The sequence below is a fragment of the Pleurodeles waltl genome, chromosome 4_2 (genome assembly GCF_031143425.1).
Source record: "Pleurodeles waltl isolate 20211129_DDA chromosome 4_2, aPleWal1.hap1.20221129, whole genome shotgun sequence".
Taxonomy (NCBI): domain Eukaryota; kingdom Metazoa; phylum Chordata; class Amphibia; order Caudata; family Salamandridae; genus Pleurodeles; species Pleurodeles waltl.
Genome location: NC_090443.1, coordinates 594,297,178 through 594,320,138, shown reverse-complemented (window position 1 = coordinate 594,320,138; position 22,961 = coordinate 594,297,178).

The window sequence follows — 22,961 nt, the reverse complement described above, 5'->3', positions numbered from 1 at the left end:
AGGGCCATGTTAGCAGATGAGAAATTGAACGGAGGTGCAGACCGCCTCCCGCCATGACTTGAACACCGGCGAAGTGAGGTCATTTCCACCTGTCCCTGCATACAGGACAGGTGGTAGCTATTTTCTAATGCTAGTACACATGTACAATTTAATAAGTGCGTCATTGTAGTCAAATGTACTCACCTATACAATTCCAGTGTCCAACATACAAGCATGCTCTGTGTACACTGCTATAGTGTGTTCATGGGTCCTGTAGTCACTTTCTTCTAACTTTTGATTCTCTTAGGTGCCAACCACTGTGGAGGAATAGGATGAGGAGGCAAGTACCTGTGTACAGACCCCTTGTGGACTTGGCTACACTGGAGGACAGGCACATCATACTCTGCTATCGTCTGGACAGGGCCAAAATCACAGAGCTGTTAGCACAATTGGAACCTGATATGCTACCTGCTATCCGCTGCACAACAGTAAAACCCCCTCTCATGCAGGTACTCTCCATGCACCATTTCCTGGCAACTTGCTCTTTCCAAGTGACAGTGGGCTTGGCTGCAGGAATGTCACAGCCAATGTTCTCTATTGTGCTTACAAGGATGTCTTGCTCAAACACATGTGAAGCTGCATCACATTCCCTCAGGTAGATGATTTACCGACTGTGAAAGTTTGATTACCTGTGATGGGACATATACCATATGTAATCGGGGCCATTGATCGGACCCATATTGCCTTAGACCCCCCCAGGGCCAATGAACAGGTGTACAGGAATCAGAAAAGTTTCCACTCACTTAATGTTCAGATGGTGTAACTTGATGACCAGTACATCTACCATGTCACTGCCAAGTGCATGATGCCTTTGTCCTGAGGAATAGCAGTGTCCCACAGCTGATGACACAACTACAGAGACACAGAGTGTGGCTTATAGGTGAGCCTGAGTCCCCACCCAATGTATGTCAGTGTATGCCTTCAGGAGTCATACCCCATGCCACTGTGTAAAACTAATGTGTGTCCCTCACTTGCAGGTGATTCTGGCTACCCACCTGCCCTGGCTCCTAACCCCTGTTAGGAATCTGAGAACAGGGACTAAGAATAGGTACAATGATGCTCGTGGGCGTAGCAGGAGGATTGTTGAAAGGACCTTTGGGCTCCTGAAGGCTAGGTTCAGGTGCCTCCATCTGACAGGTGGATCCCTATGCTGCTCCCCTGAGAAGGTCTGCAGGATTGTTGTTGTGTGCTGCATGTTGCAAAATTTGGCCCTCAGACGGCATGTGCCCTATCTGCAGGAGGAGGGGGATGGCTATGCACCTGTGGCAACAGTGGACACTGAGGACAGTGCGGAGGAGGAAGAGGAGGAGGATGTGGACAACAGGACACATATAATCCAGCAGTACTATCAATGACACTCGGGTAAGACTGTTGAACTAAACATTTCTCTATTTCAGTGTTGTACTGTGTGGCTGTAGCATTATGCTAGTCATTACCTTTGTATACCACCTGACTGTCATCTATGCCTTCCCTTATTGAAGATGTTGCTGTTGCTACAGCAGTGTAATGCTGTGATGTGTACGGTCTGCTGATACACAATTGTAGGATGGATCAACATATTACTAGACATTTACACAGGATCATGCAGTTTATAACAGTTCTATACATTGTATTTTACCCTCAGATAAAGCACTATTACTCAAGTTGTGTCCAAGGGTTTTTATTAAAAATGTGTACACAATGCAAAGTGCAATAGGGTGGGGTAATAGTTGGGAATAGTCAAGTGCAGTGGGCCAGACTGTTTTTGGTACAGGTCCAGTGTCCAAGGGGCCATAGAAAGGGGAGCAATGGCAGTTCAAAGTGGACAAGGTGACACAGTAGAACACAAGGGGGACATTCAGGAGGGTCTCATTTCCTGGCTAGTGGAAGGGGCCCGCTGATGTGCTGTGTAGTCCCTTATGATGTTGGCCATATCACCCAGCACCCCTGCACTGGAGGCCAGGGCCTGCAATTCTTGCTTGATCTCCTGGTGGTGTTCCCCCTGCAGCCGTTGGTTTTCCTGCATGATGTTTATCACCTGACCCATCTTGTCCTGGGATTGTTGGTAAGCCCCCAGGACATCAGTGAGTGCTTCCTGGGCAGTTGGTTCCCTGGCCCTGTACTCTCCGTGGCACACAGCTGTCCTCCACCCATTCCTGGCCCCCTGTGCCTTTGTCCCCTGCACGGTGTGCCCACTGCCACTGAGCCCAGGACCCTCATTGTCTTGCCTGTAAGGTGTGGACTGGGGTCCCTGTACAGGTGGGTACACTTCTGATTGATGTGTCCTGGGGACAGAGGTCTCGGGACCTTGGGTGGCTGCTGTGCTGTTGGTTTCTGAGGGGGGAGGCTCTGTAGTGGACTGGGTGTGGGCTGGGGTAGAAGACTGACCAGTGGCCCCTGATGGGCCAGGGAGTTCATCCACATCCAGAGCTTCAGAGTTGCTGTCATCACTGGGGGCATCTTCTGGTGGGGGTCTGGGTAGCTGTGGCACCTCCTCACCGCAAAGATTGGCTGGGGCACCTATGGGGATATAGGTGGTGTATTATGCTACATGTCTGTGACATATTCTACATCACTTGCTTCCCCTGTACTATTGCTGTTGCCCTGCCACCTTTGTTTGTGTATGGGGATGGATTGTGGGATTGTTAGTTCTCCATGCTGTGCATGCATTGGTGGTGGGTGTACAGACAGGGGCTGGAAGGAATATGCATGCAGTGGGTATGGCATGCAGGGTTTGGCATTTAGGTTTGTTAATTGTGTTGGTGCACTGTGTGTGATGAAGTGGGCTGATGGGTGTCATTGTGAGGGGTGGTGGTGGCATGCATGTATGGAGGGGTGATAGGTAGTAAATGTTGACTTACCATTGTCCAGTCCTCCAGCTACTCCAGTGAATCCCTCAGGATGCAGGATTACCACGACTTGCTACTCCAATGCTGTCAGCTGAGGGGGAGGAGGTAGCAGTCCACCGCCAGCCAGATGGATGGGGAGCTGGTACCTTGCTGCAATGGAAGGCACCTTCCCCCCTAGGTCATTCCACCTCTTCCTTATGTTGTCCCTTGTTTGTGGATATAGTCCCACGGCATTCACCCTGTCCACGATCCTCTGCCATAGCTCCATCTTTCTGGCAATGGATTTCTGCTTGACCTGTGCTCCAAACAGCTGTGGCTCCACCCTGACTATTTCCTCAACCATAACCTACAACTCCTCATCGGTGAAACAGGGGCACCTTTGTGGGGACATGGGTGCTGTGTGGTGTGGGTAGGTTGTGCAGCGGGTGATGTGTGACGTAGTGGAGTGTGTGGAGTGTGGTGCATGTGAGATGAATAGGTAGTTGTGATATGTGTGTGCAGTTCTCTTTTGTGTTAGAGTCACAAAGTGTAGCCTTCTTGTTGTATTAGCAAAGGATTGTGGGTGATGTGGGTGTGTGTTTTGTAGTGCTGATGGTAGATGTGTGGGGTGTGTGTATTTGTGTCAAGTGTGGGTTTTTGTTCTGGCCAATGTTGTATTGTTTTGGATTTACATGGCCTTATCTGCTGCAGCGATGTTCACCACCAATGGTTTACCGCCGTTGAATGTCCTCTGTGGTGATTCATGGGTCATTATTTGGAGAGCGTAGTATTGGTGGCGTAACAGTATGGGTGGAGTTCTGATAATCTATCACGACAGTGGGTCTGGCAGATATGATATGGTGGTAGTTTTCTGTCGGTTTTGCGTATATGTGTCATAATCAGGTGGATGGATGTTCACCTCTGCGGCGTTATGTTGGCAACGGTATTCGGAATTTACGGCCAATGTCATAATGAGGGCTTAATCACTTTCTCAGGGGTTGTATAACCTCCAGACATCAATCAGATTATGGGGGAAATTATGACCCCGGTGGTCGGAGATAATGTAGCGGTTGTACCGCCAACAGGCTGGCTGTACTTACGGCCACATTATGACATTGGCCGGGCTGGAGATAACCATGGAGGTAGGCCCTATCAGTGACAGAGAATTCCTTCCATGTCATTGATAGGAGGCCCACTCCCCCCAATACTCCCCAGACGCCCCCCACCCACCCTTCATCTATGCTCCCCCTCCCTTCCAACCTCCCCCATACACACACACAATCACACATTCACACAGACATACAAGCATGCATGCATTGTTTCACGCACACATCCGCACACATATCCACACTTACATGCAGACATGCATTCTCATTTCCATTCATACATGCACTCACACACATGCATGCATGCACGCAAACAACACTAAACACATACTCGCATTCATGCACACACTCACACATACATGCACACACACCCACACATACAACACCTGCATCCCTCTACCCTGTCGGAATCCTGACTTACATGTATCCAGGGGGTCTTCCGGCAGGGGACAGGATGGGGCGCTGCTACCGCCAGCAGCACCAGCCAGCAGAACACCACCAGGCCATATTATTTTTGATAATATGGTTGGCAGCAGTCTACTGGCGTGGCAATGCTGGTGGTAGCAGCGCCACCTTACCACCATCTGCCAGTATGACCACGAACGGATTTATGTACTTCTTGTGGCGGAAGTCCGGCTGTGGTCATAACTGGGCGAATGGATTGTAGCTGCGTCGACGGTCTTTTGGCCGCCATCGCTGTTAAAATGAGTGCCTATATTTCATGCAGCATATTTTCATATGGGAATGCAATTTACTACCAAGAAATGTACTCTATTATGGTCTATCTAGGGTTCCGTCAATAGGGAGAATCGAAGTCACCCCCACCAATACCGCCAATTTGTCAGACAGACCATCCAACATTTTGTCAATAACTTTCCAGAAGTCCATGGAGTTGTCTGTAGGGGTCATTAATGTTTCCAATTCTTAAAAAGTGGGTTATTAGTAGAAGTTGGTAGGTACCCACTACTAGTAATAAGGCCATAGTCACAATATAAGGTCCAGTCAAGGTCTCAGTAAATTAATCCCTTGCTCAACCCTTGGTAGCTGGCAACAAGCAGGCAGACGTCACTTAGGAGACAGGTGTGTAAAGCATTTAAAAACTGCAATACATTAAATAAGTAAGACACAGCACGCAATGAAAATCCAACACCAATTTATACAAATAGGAAATATTTTTATGGGTAAATTCACACCAAAAAAATAAAATACAATGTACGGAACCAGAGATATGAATCTTTAAAGATTAAAAGTAAAACAAGTATTTAGAAGCAAATGATGCTCAAAGGGTTAAAACTGTCATGCTGGACAGGGACATATTCAAGAGTCCTGGCTACCTGGGAAGTAATACTTTTAAGCTTACTTCCAGAAGTGTTTCTTGATGCAGGAAAGTGATACAGCACCATTCTAAGGTTCCAGATTCTCTGATTTGCTCTTTGGGATGTTGGGACTACAGTTCCCTCAATGCACCTGGCCAAATACTTCAAAGTCCATTGAATGCTGTCCACTGGGGCTCTTCTGGTAGAGGTTGATGCAGGTGACTCTTGGTGGCACCTTTATACCTGTTGCTCAGAGGGAGTCAACTCCTCAATCCTTCAGAAGCCAGGCAAATTATTTTTTGGGCTGAAGGTGCAATCCTTAAGAGTGCAGTTTTCTCTTGTGCAGTCCAAGGGTTCAGCAGGACAGTACTTCTTGTTTTTGTAGTTTCCAGGTGGGGATCTTTGGGGGTCCACAACACAAATTCAAGGGTATAGAAGCTCTGAGATGGTCCTTGGCGTGTTCGAATTATGTTTCCCAGAATGTACCCGGTGAACTGCTTAAAAGGCCACTGGAGGCTGTCCAGCTGGGGGTCTTCCTGGTGAAGATGGGGCAGGTGGAGCTCTTTTAAACTGTTGCATTCAGGGAGTCTGCTTCTTCACTTCATGAAGCCAGGAAAAGTCATTTGGACTGTAGTTCCACAGTGTGCAGCAGGTGCAGTCTTCCAGAGTACCGTCCTTTGGGGTGCAGACCACGGTTCCAGCAGGGAAGTCCCTCTTCTTCTTGTAGTTGCAGGCAGTGTTCTGAGTTCCAGGGCAACTCTTCCATATTTATCCAATGTTCCTAGGCTGGCAATCAGGGGTGCACCCCGATCAATGGGGTGCAAGGTGCCACCCTCTGGGGTGACCACTTCCTGCAAAGTGTGAAAAAATCAATCCCATGGAGCACTATTGTTCTAAAATCCAACATGGAGAAAATCTCTCTTTGAGGTCAGGATCAGGCTGAGCCATCCCACTGCTGTGGCTTATTTCCCTAAACACTCCCTCTCCATTCCTTATTGTAGTCTCATTACTGGGGCTGCCATTGGCTGGGGTGCCAGGATGTGGGGGTGAGCCTGTGTCTAAGCCAAGTGTCAGTTTCCTTATAAAAACCAGTTTGGCTACCCAGCCCCCTTCCTGCCTTTTGCTCTGCAGTTTGCAGATCTTCTCCTACCTCATGTCCCATTATCTCAATGCAGGGCACTTCACACTTCATTAAGGCATCTTGACTCGGCCTGGCAGAGGCTAGCCAACCAGAGAAGAGCAGCTGGAGAGATGGATGTTGGCATAACAGAGAAGCAAGTTATATAAATTATTTTCTGTGATCGTTATATTAAATCTAACAGTAGCAAATTGCAGGATTTATTATATCATTTTGAGTCCAGGAATGGGAATTGTAGCCAACTCCTAGCAAAAGTTATACTTTCATAAAGTTTCCCAATAATAGCCTATGGAGCTAAAGTACTACAATGGGGAGAAAGAAATTGGCAATTTTTCGATCCCCAGGGCATATAAATCATCCTTTATACTGTCCCTGCTTATAGTTACATGACATCCCTGGGGCTTCTAACGGAGACCTTTGGTGTGATATATGTAAAAATAGGGTAGTTTACTTTGGAAGTACCTTTAATTCCAAAGTGAGATTTGCAGATAATTTACTTTTGAAAGCAGCCTGCAAAACAGGGCTGCCTTTCCAATTACAACAGGCACCACAGCAGTGCACATCTACATGCATTAAATTGACTGGGCCTATAACCCTTCATGCTGTAGGTTGTAATGTCAATTACAACTGTGCCTACTTTGTATATGTTTTTAATTAGAGCACTGGCCCTGGGTCTTCTTAGCAGAGCCCAGAGCACTCTCAGAGTCAGAAAACCAGTCTAGGGGTCACAAATGGGGTCAACGTGTGGGCGGACACTGCAAAAAGGCCTGGTTTCTCACACTGATGATTAATTGCTTGTGCCTTTTCTTAATTCTAGTTATGAGCCATCTACCTTAATGATCATGGGAATGTGATATTATAGTGAATCTGGATTTTTGAGATATGGTGGTGAGTAGAGTACCCCATTTTTTGTATGGACAGCTGGAGAGCATGTGATCTCTGCCATCCACAAACAATAGAATTTGGCTTGTTTAAGAAAATCAAGATGTAATTCCTCTAACATGATAACATCCCCTTTCAGCCTATTGCAAAGGTCTGCAATCTTTTTTTCCAGTGGATGATTTAGGCCTTTGGAATTGAAAGAAATAATTGTAAGTTACTGGGTTGTAGTGATAAGTGCTTTTGTAGAGTTTAAGTGATGGGCGTTTGAGATGTTTTGGGTAAGGCAATGCACCATATGCCCACCACCCAGTCCCAAGTATTAGTGCAGCTTTACATATGTATGTGTGTGCTGTCAGAATCTATCCATTCAATATATGACTTATATGACTGAGGGTACATAAGTACTTCCATTCGTAGCAGATGAATCTTGATCTTGAGATTCCTGAAATCAGGCATGACCAAGGCATGGAGCAAGGCAGAATTACTTCTATTGCACCACAGGATAATAGGGAAGGAGATATAACCTGGATGAGGAAACAAAGAAAAGTAAGAGAAGAAAACTGACATCATAAAAATAAGCAAACAATTATCCCATAAACACAACCCACCCCAACCCATTCTTGAGAAGCAGTAAATCTGCATCTTCCTATATTTCAGTATGTTGGAGTAGGGAGTATTAGGAGGAGGTCTGCCAAAAACAACAAACACCAACCTCCACCATTTAAATGAACGTAATGTAGGGCACAGCATAATGCATAACCAATGTTAGCAAATGAGTGACAAATGGGAACTTACAATTAGAGTTGGTCTGCTCTACATTAACATTGGTAGATTTAATCTTCAAATTATTGTGAGTTTGTGTATAACCCATGGGGGATTGAAGGGGGAACTACCTGATGTATAAAACGTGCTGTATGGATGATACCAAGCCCATATGGTAAGTAGATGTATTCAAGAATGAAGTAAACCTCAAATCCACCTTAACCCAGCATTCCTAGTCAATCCTCCAATACAACAACAAATAACTATGTTAATCATAGCTGAAATAGCAATGAAAGGTTCACTTTGCACAGAAAACTAAAACAACAGCCTGCTCTCTGAAAAAGTTTAAACGTAGCATTGAACTTGTTAAAATATCCATGAGAACAAAGATCCAACAAATATGGGTTTGTTCAAGATATCATATGACTGGAAAGAAGTAGAAATGAAGGTTTATGAGTCAGCTGGTTCGGACAACAGCATTGGTTTTCCTTTCCATCTAGAGACTGTCATTTTGGAGTAACCTTGCACAACTGTGATCTTGTGCCATTCCATATAATGAGCTGTGTGTGTGATAGAATAATCCCTGTGGTGATATCTCAAAGTCCTGAAGATCATTGTCGAAGGAGATTTTGCAGGGCTAGTCAGGGTGGCCATTAGTTTTCTAGAGGGTAATTTACGAGCCCATTCAATCTCAAATTAATTCTTGAAGGTGAGACCCAGAAATCAAGGTCTCCAAGATTAAAGCAATTCAGTATATGAGTTTGCATCATGCCCTGCATTCTCAGATAGGCCAAAACGTTGGAGATTACCTCAGCAATTATGGTCTCCATGTTCTGACGTTTTTGTCGCTAACAGGTTAAATTTTTGGGATGTCATCGCTGTTTGTTTCTGTAAAGATGTGTGTGTGCCTTCGAGTATGCCGATTCTGGATTCCACTTGTGTAATTCTACTTGCCAGGATTTTGAAGTCATTTCATAGAGCAAGAATATCATGATGTAATGTGCTGGTATTTGTTTTAAGATCTTGAACCAAATCTTGAGGAGCTCCCGGTCTCTGTATGATAATGTTCATGTTTGCCACAAACTCTGGTTTTGATTTGATTGGGGAGTCTGGAAGCAAAAGTTCTGCCTTTGAGCACTTCAGGCTGGCGGGTTCTATGCCCTCCTTGAATCTGGTTTCAGCCATTGTGCATCATCAAAATCTTCTTTGGAGGTAAAGATATGCATAGCCTTGTATTGTTGTACCAGGCATACCATACCCCCTTCTTGTAATTTGTAATGAGGGTCTAAGATGTAAGTAGGAACCTTTGACAGAAGGCACTCAAACTGACCAAATCTGCTATATAGGACAAGATTTTAAATGACAAGTCCCTGCTTTCATGCATTCAATGTTCCCAGAATATATTGTTCTGGGAGCCAATAATGAACGTGTCAGGTCTAGCCATGTAATATGAGGCTATACAAACAATGCCCATCCTTCCCAGACTCAGGTCTATGCAGTCAATGACTGCCAAATATAAAATGCAAGGGAAATCAGATGACTTGAAGAAGACGTCTGGTCTTTCTCCCCATCTTTCAGTTCATATAGTGAGATGTTATAGTATCTACAAGCTCTCCTGCTAGGTAAGAAGCTGAGGCCTCATGGTAGCTGTGAGTTGAGATCACCTGTATTGCCACCCAGGCCAAGCTCAGTACCTGGGACTCACATTGCCCAAGTGGTAATGTTAGACAATGTGATGTTCTCTATTTTTTTCCCACTTGCTTGGGGTGTCAAGCCATATCTATGAGGATTATGACCCACTTCTGTGGACTTCAAACAGTAGCCACCATCTTGGGTTGGTTGGGTAATACCAGCTCAGAGCAGTCTCCCTTGTATCTGTACTGTTGGAAGACCAGTACATAGTGGGATTGAAGCCAGATGTCTAGCTGCCTCTCACCCATTAAAAGCAGCCATCTCTGTGCAGTTTAACCACGCTAGGATGTTGATGCAGGTGGATTGGGTGTGGAGCAGTCGACTCAGGTGACCATTACAGTCAGGCATTACCTATGCCCCCAAAAAAGTAAAAACTGCTAATCAAGTATGCTCTAAAGTATTAATAGCCTGTCACTGTCCTCTTGTCTAACGTCTTGCAGTAGATTGTGTACTACGGCCAAGAGATTCATTTTAAGTGCATTACTACTGCAATTTGAGTAATCTTATTTTTTAGTGTGTTTTCTTCTATTTCAGACCGTGACAACTTCATAGTTGATCAATACTGTCAGACCTGAGAGCCTTAGAGTGGTCACCCCTAACTTTTTGCCTGCCTCCCTCCACTTTTGAGATACTGTTTTTGCTAGTTTTTAGACTCTGCGCACTTTACCACTGCTAACCAGTGCTAAAGTGTATATGCTCTCTCCCTTTAAACATGGTAACATTGGATCACACCCAATTGGGCTATTTAATTTACTTATAAGTCCCTAATAGAGTGCACTATATATGCCCAGTGCCTGTAAATTAAAAGCTAATCGTGGGCCTGCAGCACTGATTGTGCCACCCACTTCAGTAGCCCCTTAACCATGTCTCAGGACTGCTATTGCATGACCTGTGTGTGCAGCTTCACTGCCAATTTGACTTGGCATTTAAAAGAACTTGCCAAGCCTAAAACTCCCCTTTTTCTACATATAAGTCACCCCTAAGGTGTGCCCTAGGTAACCCATAGGGCAGGGTGCTGTGTAGGTAAAAGGCAGAACATGTACCTGTGTAGTTTACATGTCCTGGTAGTGTTAAACTCCTAATTTCGTTTTTACACTACTGTGAGGCCTGCTTCAACCGTAGGCTAACATTGGGGCTGCCCTCATACATTGTTTGAGTGGTAGCTGCTGATCTGAAAGGAGTAGGAAGCTCCTATTTAGTATGGCCAGAATGGTAATACAAAATCCTGCTGACTGGTGAATTTGGATTTAATATTACTATTTTAGAAATGCCACTTTTAGAAAGTGAGCATTTCTCTGCACCTAAATCTTTCTGTGCCTTACAATCCACGTCTGTCTGGATTTAGTTGACAGCTCCTTGTGCATTCACTCAGACACACCCCAAACACAGGATCCTCAGCCTCACTTGCATACATCTGCATTTTGAATGGATCTTTCTGGGCTGGGAGGGTAGAGGGCCTGCTCTCACACAAAGGACTGCCACACCCCCTACTGGGACACTGGCAGACAGGATTGCACTGAAATGGGACCTGGTGCACTTCTAAGCCACTCTTTGAATTCTCCCCCATTTCAAAGGCACATTTGGGTATAACAACAGGGCCTCTGCCCTACCACCTCAGACACTTCCTGAAGAAGAAACCTGAACCAGAACCTGCACCCTGACAAGAAGAACTACCTGGCTGTCCAAAGGACTCACCTGACTGCTTTCTGAAGGACTGCTGCCTTGATGTTGCCCTGCTGTCTTGCTGCTCTCTTGTTGTGCTGCAGAAGTGCTCCCCAAGGGCTTGGATAGAGCTTGCCTCCTTTTCCCTGGAGTTTCAGGACCAAAAAGACTTCTCCCTTGCTGCTGAAATCCCCGTGCGGTGAAAATTCGAGGCACTGCCTGCCCAGAACGACGCACAGCCTGCTTGCGGTGAAAAATTCACCACACACACAGCCCGACTTCGCGACAGAAGATCGACGCAGAGCCAGCAATGCTACCGGAACTTCGACGCACGGCCCTACTGGATCCACACAAGCTGACTCAGAACGAAGACGCACGATTTCCTGAGAGGAATCGACGCAGCGCCTGCCGTGCGGAAGAAAATTCCACGCATCGCCTACCAGAATCGACGCGGCCCCTGTGACTTCACTCCGCAAGCCCAGGATTCCACGCATCGTCCCTGGGGCATCTGAAAACCCCGCAACCCAAAGAGGATCCAAGTCTGCGTGCCGGAAATCGGCGCAACGTCTTCCTTGTGTGGCAAATAACCGCGCAAGTCCATGTGAGGAGGGACGAAACCGATGCACGCTCACCGTTTTCCACGCACCTCCTCCTCTGCGGTCCCTTGAGAGGATTTTTCAACACAAACCAGGTACTTTGCCCTGCAAGAGACACTGGTTGTTTTTAGGAGAACTAAAGACACTTTTTATTGCTTTTATAGTAATATTTCAACTCTAAGACATTTGATATCGCTTTCAGTGACATCCCTACATTTGCCTATTTCATCTTTAATCATTTTGACCTGCATTTATCCAGATAAATATTATATATTTTTCTAAACACTGTGTGGTGTATTTTTGTGGTGTTATATTGTGGTATTGTCTGATTTATTGCACAAATACTTTACACATTGCCTTCTAAGTTAAGCCTAACTGCTCAGTGCCAAGCTACCAGAGGGTGGGCACAGGATCATTTGGATTGTGTGTGACTTACCCTGACTAGAGTGAGGGTCCTTGCTTGGACAGGGGGTAATCTGACTGCCAACCAAAGACCCACTTTCTAACGAAAACTTTATCAGACTGACAACAGTTCTTGAATAAGTTTTGTTAGTGTTAGGATCTAGGTGGTTCTCAAATTAACAATTTGATTTTCACCAACGTGGACTCAATTGGCATTCTGTTTTATGTGTAATGCCTCCACAGCAATTTCTATATAGGAATTAAAAGGTAGATTTTTACAAATCAACACCAGGGAGAGATGGGTTTTACCAAGACCTCTCCAAATGCTCTGGGGTTGTTATTTGGTGATAATTTCATAAATGAAATAGGCAAATACATAGCCTCAATTTTAATGCTCTTTATGGTTCAAAGAGGTGCTTAGATTAATATATTTCTGAATGCTGCAGACTCTCAGTGTTTTTCTTTTTGGGGCTGACATGTAGAGGACAAATGGGCTTTTTAATCTAAAGAAATGGTCTTGCTCCTTCAGACATATATATTCTCCAAAGAGTTGTGGTTAGCTTTCTAAATCCTGAAACAAAGGACTAGATTTACAAGGCCCTATTGCCACCGCCGTGGTCAGAATCGCCCAGGAAGCACCGCCAGCCTGTTGGCGGTGCTTCCGCGGTCCCCGGCCCTGGCGGTCATGGACCGCCAGGGTCGGAATTACCCCCATTGTATAGTTTTCTACCAATTCGTTTTACGTTGCTCTTTTCTTTCCTTGCATGTCCACTTTTTATGATATCATATGGCTTTATTGGCCACCCATAGCTTCACAAGAAAAATAGGTCTATCTCAGTGTTACATCAATTAGACAATTTGTCAGTAGTATGGCACCTGAAACACTGTGGACTCAAAAAGGCCCTTTGGCTGCTCTAACTGTATGTGTTTGGAAATTCTGTCAACAGCACGTTTCAGCCAGGGAGGAGAATCTTACTGGGATTTTAAAAGTGGTGGCAGACTGGAACTCAAGACATTTCTGCTTCTACAGTGAAGGTGTATTTGTGTATTCTTTTCCAACACTTATATTTCATGAAGGACCTATGATCAATAGACTTCATCTCACTTCATCAATGCCCTACTTCTTCGATTGAAGTCAAAATGCAGAGATAGTGCCCTCAACTACTATTCTTTAGAACTGGCCTAGGGGACTTTGCTAGCCTTTCACTCTAAATAATTCTGCTTGTCTATGGCTCACACTTATAGAGCCAAGGTGGAAGGTTATTAACAATCATTAAGTTTTGGACTTTCCAGTATTGTTCCTATTCAATGACAACTTTATTATCAATCCATCATTCAACCAATTATTTTACACCCTCTGACCTTTTTCTTGAATAGACACTCATCCACAGCCTGAAACCCATGGCCTTGGATATTTCCAACTGGTGTTACAAATACCTGTAATTTCAAAAACAGCTGCTAAATGTATCTGAAGCTTTGTTGCCACAGGAACAAACTCATCTTGCTCAAGAACTTGATAAACATACAATAGCTGAGTCATGCAACAGAATGTATGTGCCATTTTACCAGATGCAAATTATGTCATCAATTTCCTATGCACACTAGAGGAGCAGGAGAATGCACTGATTACTTACAGGTAATCTGCATGACTTAAAGTCTTGACTTGCTATTACCAGAACTATTGAGGTTAGTCCTCACCTGGAGGTAAGCAATTTACCAGTTTCCTTTATTTATTTAGTTTTTAAACAGGCACCTCCCCATTAGCTATACTATGTTGAGGGTCCATTAACACATGATGTAATTGTAAGCAGACAACAAGGCTGTAGCTAGGGAAAGGTGGGATCTGATGACTGGGATCAGAAAATCAAGATGCTACATAATGAAGACTACCAGTAAGTAAACTGGACTTTACCATTTTACCTGACTTTCTCAGTTCGGGTCTAAGATTTAAAGATGTACCAAGTGAATGTGGAACATCATGTAAAATTAATAAACAAAGATTGCACTCTCTGGTACCAACTCTATGCCCTGTCTTATTGTAAAGCTCTTACAGCTAGATATTGATCCCATGGGCGAACTGAAGGATAGACAAATGGTTTGGAATTGGAACAACTGCATAAAAAGCAATAGGCTAAGAGGCAATAGAAAATAAATCCAATTAAAGATTTTGAAAACCCTTAATAGCTGTGTATTAGACCAAGAGAGTGGATGGTGCCATTTTTAAAGAAATCAAGAACAGAAAAAGGATTACAATCTCTTGCATGCAATTTCTTGCATGCACCAAGTAAAAAATGGATTTCCATGTTTCGTATATGTAAGAGCAACAAAGGGCGTTGCTCAGGGAAATTGAAAGACACAACAGTAGAAAGAAATGTGCAATGCCTGCCATTGTGCCTACCAATTAGAACGCTTCATGTGGACTCACTACAGGATGGAAAAAACACTAGGGTAAAAATGTCACACAGAACAAGAGACCAATTACTGTATCAACTGCCTTGGCAGCTTGGGCTGGACTGTTCCCATGAGAAGCAGGGTCAAGTCTGATTTGCATATGGCTGGGTCCAAACTGAGGTGGCATGGTGAGCAAAATATTGATGTATTGGGATGTGGCCATGAGCAATGACCGAGATTAATTCAAGCATTCTCTCCATCATAAAGTTTTTTTTTGCATTTTCCGCCAAAAGTGCACTGGATATGCCCAGACATAGGTCTTTGGCATACTGTGCTACTGGAACCAAGCTATGCCTGGCTGAAGAGCCCTAGGTTGCTTATGTTCTGGTTCAGGGAGGACCAGCCTGGCAGTTCGGTCTGGGTGAACACTGGTTTGCATATTGCTGGGTCCAAACGGAGGTAGCATGGTGGGCAAAAAGTGATGGTTTGGGATGAGGCCCAAACTATCACCACTGGTTAAAATTAATTCAAGCATTCCATCCATCACCTTGTTGTTTTTTGCATTTTCCACCCTAAGTGTGCTGGGTATGCCCAGATGTGTGTCAGGGGCTCACTGTGCCACTAGAACCCATCTATACCTGGCTGAAGAACCCTAACTAAGGTGAAACTGGTCCTAGGTTGTTTGTGTTCTGGTTCTGGGAGGATCTGGCCTGGATGTTTGAGCTGGACTGTTCCCACGAGGACCAGAGTAAAGACTAATTTGCATATGGCTAAGTTTAAACTGAGGTGACATACTGGATTGGGATGCGGCCCAAATGATCGCCAGTGGCTGAGATCAATTCAAGCATTCCATCCATCACCTTGTTGTTTTTGCATTTGCGGCCCTAAGTGTGCTGGATAAGTCTATACATGGTTCCGAGGCTCACTGTGCCACTGGAACCAAGCTATACATGGCTGAAGAGCCCAACTAGGGCAAACACGGTCTTAGCTTGCCTGTGTTCCAATTCAGGGAGGACCTGGCCTGGCAATTCAGGCTAGATTGTTCCTATGAGTAAGATCAAGACTGATTTGCATTTGATTGGTCCAAACTGAGGTGGCATGGTGGGCAAATAAATGATCATTTGGAAGGAGGACGAACAAATTGCCAATGGCTGAGATTAATTGAAGCACTCCATTCATCAAATTATTGTTTTTGCATTTGCCACTGTAAGTCACTGGGTTGCCCAGATGTGAGTTCCAGGGTCACAGGGCCACTGGATCCAGTTCTATCAGGACCCAGAGTGAGGAGATCCCAATTGAAACTGCTTTACACCTAAGGAAATATTTATTGCCTAATTTGTTTCACTTTTGCACCACGCAACATCCATGGATTTTGATGCATTCCCAAATTTACAAGAATGTGTAATCCTGGAAATGTGCCAAAAAGATACTCCTCCAACAAGCACGAATATCTTTATTTCTTCTTGTTATTTCCTCTTCCTATGTGTGCTACATTTTGCAGCGCGCATAGGTAAAGATAAACCCTCTCAGGATTATTTTGTGCAGGAAGGTGTTCCTTACTGCACAAAAATATTCCTGCATGCAACAGAGGCACCCTTGCACCATGGTGCAAAGGTGCCTGCATTGGTGCTGGGCAGCAGAAAGGGCACCAGTGCAGGGGGAAAGGACAGGAATGTGCTGTTGAATCAATACAGTGCACTCCTGCCCTTTCCCTGTGACATCTTGCAGTGCAGCAAGGTGACTGCAATGCTGCCCTGTGCCACAAATCCCATAAATATGGGCATAAGTTTCAACTGCATTAAACCAGATACAGTACTCTGAAGAATCTCTGCAGGAAAAAAACACTGCAGGAAGATTTACCCCTGGGAAAAACACTACCAGAATTTACAGCACAGGAAGTTGTTCATTCCACAAGTAGAAAACTGCTTAATAAACCACAGAGAAAGCAACTCAATCAGATATTGACACCCCCTCTTACAACAAGGTTGCAACAAAATGGGCAAGCATCAATTCAATAGACAGCCATGATGTGCATGCCCCTTTGCACTTTACAAGTTTGAATTGCACTGAAACAGCCCACAGCTGTGAGAAGATCAACACTAAGACTGGAGCTAATCAAAGTGGATCATTTAACGCCCTCAGAGAAACTTTTAGAGTAATGGCTGGAAAAAGATCAGACCAACTAGCACCACTTCCATTGAATACTCAAAGAATCTGCTATTTGTTCTGGAGTACAAAACAAGACTGGCTTGTGATGTTCTCAATCACGGTAAATCATTAAGCTCCTACAGAACATAATATCAGTAGATCATTTAAGCTCATCAGAAATCGCTTCAATACAATTCTTCCTACCCCGACCCCACCAGTAATACGTCCTAAGGGGCATATTTAAGAGGACCAAGAACCGCGTCACTTTTTGTGATTCTCCAGTGGTGCTAAGCACTGCTCCATATTTACAAGTAGGTGTAATGCCACCTTTTTGTGGCATTATGCCTCCTTATAAATATGGGGCCCTCTGACGCAGTTTTCAGAGTGGCGAGGAATGGGTGTTGCAGAAAGCGTTCCACCGCAACGCCCATTGCGTTTGACGCTGCCTTAGATTTACGAGTTGTTGTAAACCTGAGGCAGCGCCAAAAATTAATGCCACTCCAGGGGTTGCGTTAGCATGGCAAAACGAGGAGGAATGCTTTTATTCCTCCTCATTTGTTTGCTTTTTCTATGTGTGCTGCATCTTGCAGCACACATAGAAGAAGCAAAATCTGATGGACAATTGTTTACGTGCAGGAAGGGTTCCCTTCCTGTACATAAACAATCATTCAAAATTATGCTTTGCTACTTCCATGTGTGCTGCATTTTGCAGCACACATAGAAGTGCCAAATCACCATTATACCTTCCTGCACATAAACAATCTATCCCTTCAATGCAGACACCCTTTGTTGGTGCTAGGCAGCTTAATTCAGCACCAGCGCAGAGGGAAACGCAGGCGGTGCATTGTATTCCTCTAAATATGGCGCACCTCTGCGTTTCTAGTGTGGCGTAGTGCAGTGCTGCTATTTTGTGCACAGCACCACGTTGCGCCACTTTAACATAAATCTTGGCTAAATGGTAATTGAGTACAGTAGCAGATCAGGTATTCAATTAAAAATATACCTTTAAAAATGGGGAATAAAAGTTTCAAGATATTGATCCTGCGCTTACCCTCATATACAGAAGTCCAGTGAGGTTATGCAAGACACCTTCATTCAGAAATCACAAGTTAATACGCCCTACTCAATTTTGTGCAACTGAATTGGGCGTACCGTAACTGTACTGAATAATGCATCAAATCCATATTTGTATGGATCTGGAAAATTACTATCATCTACAGACCAATGGAGGTGGCTCCCAGGCGCCTTGATCATCCATGACTAGCATTGAATTAGTCAGATTACTGTCAAGCCTCCAATACAAATTAAAAAATTGAAATTCTGCTCCTGGAACATTGGAGGTTGTATCAAGAAAATTAAACAATCCAGAAAATAGAGACTCTCTCTCAAGCCAACAAGTTTGAATGTTATAAGAAACATGGGCTCTATCGTTCACACCACTAACTGGTTTTCTAGAATTTACAAGTCAGCATCAAAATGTTTTTTTTTTAAAAAGGTCACCCCAGAGATGTACTAGCAAGGTACATAAATTCTGATATACATTTTTCTTGCTCATATATTAAATCAGAAGAACCATGGCTTCTAGTTGTTAAAATAGCATTGTAGGGTGAACAGCGCCCATTATCACTAATAATTATCAAGATCTTTATCCATCAAACTGAGTGAGAAATGAAAGGCAGTTCCACTTATCAGCTCTTTTATAAAAAAAATCTAGAACAGACACACAGCGATTCCCATTTCATATTAACTGGAGGCTTTAATATGAAGTTGTTTAGCAATCTGTTTACACATGAACATACAGCTGAACACGATCTACAATGGAATATATATTTACAGATAACTCCTCCAGTAAATTGGCGTGATAAGTCTGGAGAAAAAACTCTCAGCCGAGCTAATTAATATAGGGTTAAAAATAGTCAACTGTCGATCTAAAGAAGAAAAACCGCCACATATTGATTACTGACTATACATTAGTTAGCCTTTCCCTTTGGCACCTTATTAGGCAATTTCAGATAATCGCCTCAGCTGAAAGTGACCACCTTCCACAGAAGAATGAATTATCTCTTGCAACACCTTTGTTGGCTGCATCAAATTGCACCCTAGTATTCGCTCAAACTGAGAACTACAAGAGACTAAAGTGAAATGATCAATCGATTTAGGAGATCGAACAGCGATACAGGTCTTTAGAAATCAATTGGTTAGCAGAACGAGTAGATCGTATATATGGTTGGAAATGATTTATAAAATAGCTTATGTCTGAATTTTATAACAATGAATCCAATAATGCTCAGCAGTTCTGCATCAGGCCCTTCAAAAACCATGGTGAATCAAAACAGTTTGCCTCCATAAAAGGAAGATCAATCAGGCACTGACGAGATTAAGGAAAACCCACAGGATGAGAAACTGATTTACAATTTACAATCTGTTACAAATGATTATGAAAAAGAACTTTAGCTAATGAAAAAGAAGCATGGAGATCTTTTTGGGCTAAACTCTTGTATGTAAGCAAAAGAAATAACTCCAGAAAATTTTGGAAGATGTTAAACTAGAATAAAAGAGGGCCCTTAATACCTAATAATGCAAACACTGCGGATTTCGTGTGGTCTGAATATCTGCAATCCCTTTATCAGGCTCTAAGGGCTCAGTTGGACGATGCGGGTCGTCTACAAAATTCAGACTCACTGTCATCTATGTCAACCATGATTAATTATGACTTTGCAGGGCAGCTGAATAATCTATTTAAAAATAATATTATAAAAGCAACTGCGCCTTTGTGATATTTTCCTGAGCACGTTACTGATACAGTTTCACATAGCTACCAGAACAGTGGGTCGAATGGTTTGCAGCAAGCACAGTTCGAGGTAAATCCATTTTTTTGGTCCGGAAAGCTTGCCTTGTATATTCACGTCCTCAAGAATGGCATTATTCCAGAATACTGGCAAGGTGCAATACTGCATACTATTTAAAAGAGAAAAGAAAAAAAAATCCAGCTAATTATCATTTAATTACCCCTTTTCATAATAACGCCAAAATGTTCATATAACCGGGTGATGGACTGTATGCCACTACAGAATGGTATCAATATTTATTTAGGACATGCTTGGTAACATTGCATTAAGGGCGAACCACTACTGCCATTTCCTTTTCTAACGTTCCCCGACTGGACCCTTGGTTTCTGGGCTGACAATGGCACAAAGTACACTCGGAAATGAAAGGACATAGGTTCACTACTCAGGCTCCTGGTACTCCATTTATATTCCAACATCTCACCGTTCTCTGATACCTTTCTTCCACTGGGAAGAACACTCTTGCACATGTGCAACCTTGTGCAGTTCTTTGTGCATAGAAACACTCAAATGAGAAAATCGTGCTACAACTGTGCACTTTATGTGATTAAGAGATATCGCAATGCAAATACCACTTCCTGTACCGCTGCCCACCACTTAGTACTTCCCACATCACTGCGGGTCACTCACCGGAAGCAACAGCTCTACCTCAAAGCCTGGCGCCAGCATCCTCACTGCCTTTCCTCGGGTCAACCGCCTCCATCTCTGTCTCCCCGCACGCTGTTGACTGTCTTCTCTGTGCTTTGCCTGTCCTTCCACCAGGTGTATGCTCTCACCTCCGTCGCTTCTGCTGATGAGCTTTGGGTCTTCAGCTCTCGATCTCCAGGTGTCATCTCGTTCTCTCTCCACCATTCTTCTACTCGCGTGCCGCTCTCCTCCGTCTCCAGGAGCCATCCACCATTACGTGAGTACAAGAAAAGAGATTGAGCTACAACTAATGTCCACTGCTATCTACAATTGTAGAACAACAACAACAATCAAGATAACTGAAATACACAAAATGATATTTATTACATATGTATGTACAACAACAAAAGAGCATAATGATCAAGATTAAATATAAAATATTTACATATTCACAGGGAACGACACATACATTTATATATAGTGAATAGACAGAGACAAAGAATAATGCAAAACAAAACACAACAAATAATGAAAAATAATAGAATCATAACATTGAAAAAAGAAGCAAAAAATCCAAATTGTCCAAAATACAATACAATACAATTTAAATATATACTTTCTCTATAACATTATTTTGAAGCCTTACTAGTATTCACAGTTTTAACATATTAACTTAGAACCAGATCGCGTCTCCACCTAATTCAAAAAAGAAAAATTACTTGGACCCTAAAATTCATATTCCATTATAACAACTGTAGGAACTAAGCCTACGCGCGTTTCGGCGGTAAACCTCTGTTTTGTAAAGCCGCCTTCATCAGGGCAGTTCCTTTTTGAGGTTAGGTAACTGATATCGCAGATCTTTTAGATTCTCGTCTTTCCCATCCGAATCACATCTGATAAACATAAAAAGTAACAATAAGGAATACCATGGTCATACATTTAATCTAATTCCTTGAGATTCCGCCATCCTATCTACATAGTACCACAAACCAAGAATAATCAAAAGAAATACCAAAGTGCACCAACGAAGAAATCAAGTGAAAAGATTAAACAACAAAAATTAAAGAACAATAGAAACCAGGAAAAGATTCCACACCAAGAAACAGTGCAAGAAAATTCAAACACCCACTACATGCAGAAAACCATAAAACCTATGTGGTTTCCTAAACTACTCTCCACAATTAATGTATTAACAATATTAAATACCGGATGACAATGTTGATACGTTCTCTCATAAAGAGAACAAGGAAAGGTTGGTTCTCTAGCTTCAACTTTTGGTCACACGGGGCTCCCCATATAGGCCCACACATCAGATTCACAAATCCATCTCTATTTCAAAACAGAAAACCTTCAAATCAGTAAAAAAGATCCATAAGTCTAATAGGCCAATCTTATACCTATAGGAGCAGTAGCTTGTTCCTAAACATACCCAAATGGTCTTCAAAATAACCGGATTCCTAGAAGGATAAATATCACAGCTTCCATCAGTCTTTCATCTATATATAAAAAAAGGAAAGAAAAGAACGGAGAAAACGACAATCACAAATATAACAAAAATAAGATTCCCCTATCACAAATATTCTCTCTTATCTCTTATTTTATAACATTAACTAGAGTCCCTTATTCCTAATAGTACAGAAAGCAGCTCAGATATATTTGGAACTTTCTTAGATACAATTTCACCATCCAACTTAATTCAAGATTGAGTGGTCAAAATTCCTCAATGTATACCAGATAGTGATCGCATGCACTGAAAACCTGCTGCTTTCAGATTCAGCAATGTTATAATTCTTGAAGGGGAAATACCTTACCTTCCCATGCACCGATTCTAAATAGCGAGTGCTAAACAAACACGCCCGATAAAAGATTGCCGAATGCAGCGTTCTCCATTTTAAAGTCAGGCACTGAATTACCAATCGCGGTAGAAGCCGCGAAACGACTAAAAACCGTGAGATTTCATACTAAAAGAGCCTCATGGGATAGCGTCGGCCATCTTGGAACGGTTATAGATGCAGCCTACTGATACGTCAAAAAGACTAAAATTAAGTCAAAGAGATAGTCCGGATTGCAACGAACATGCCGTCAGAAAACAATATCGGCCATCTTAGAATGGTCATAAATATAGCCAACTAATAAGGGAAAAGACACCTTACCATAATAGGAATATAACATAAAAACTAAAGAATGAACAATGAAGAAAATAATAAATAATAAGTGAAAAACGACATAACAACACATCTATAGAGGATCATGACCCACCCCAAAAGAAAGTTCAAATTAAGGCATTCTCCCACGGTATACACTCATTAAGACCCTTCTCATATGTGTCCAGGGTAAAAATCCAAAAAACTTCCCGCTTCTTCCTTATGTTTTCCATTACTTTACCTGGGACGTCCTTAATCTTTTCCAAGATTGTCCATGTAAAATCGTCAAGGTCATGTTTTTCTTTCAACCAATGTTGAACCAAAGGAGCTCCCTCCCTTTTGTTTCGAATACTCAATAGATGTTCTGAGATTCGTACTCTGATTTCACGTCCAGTCTCTCCCA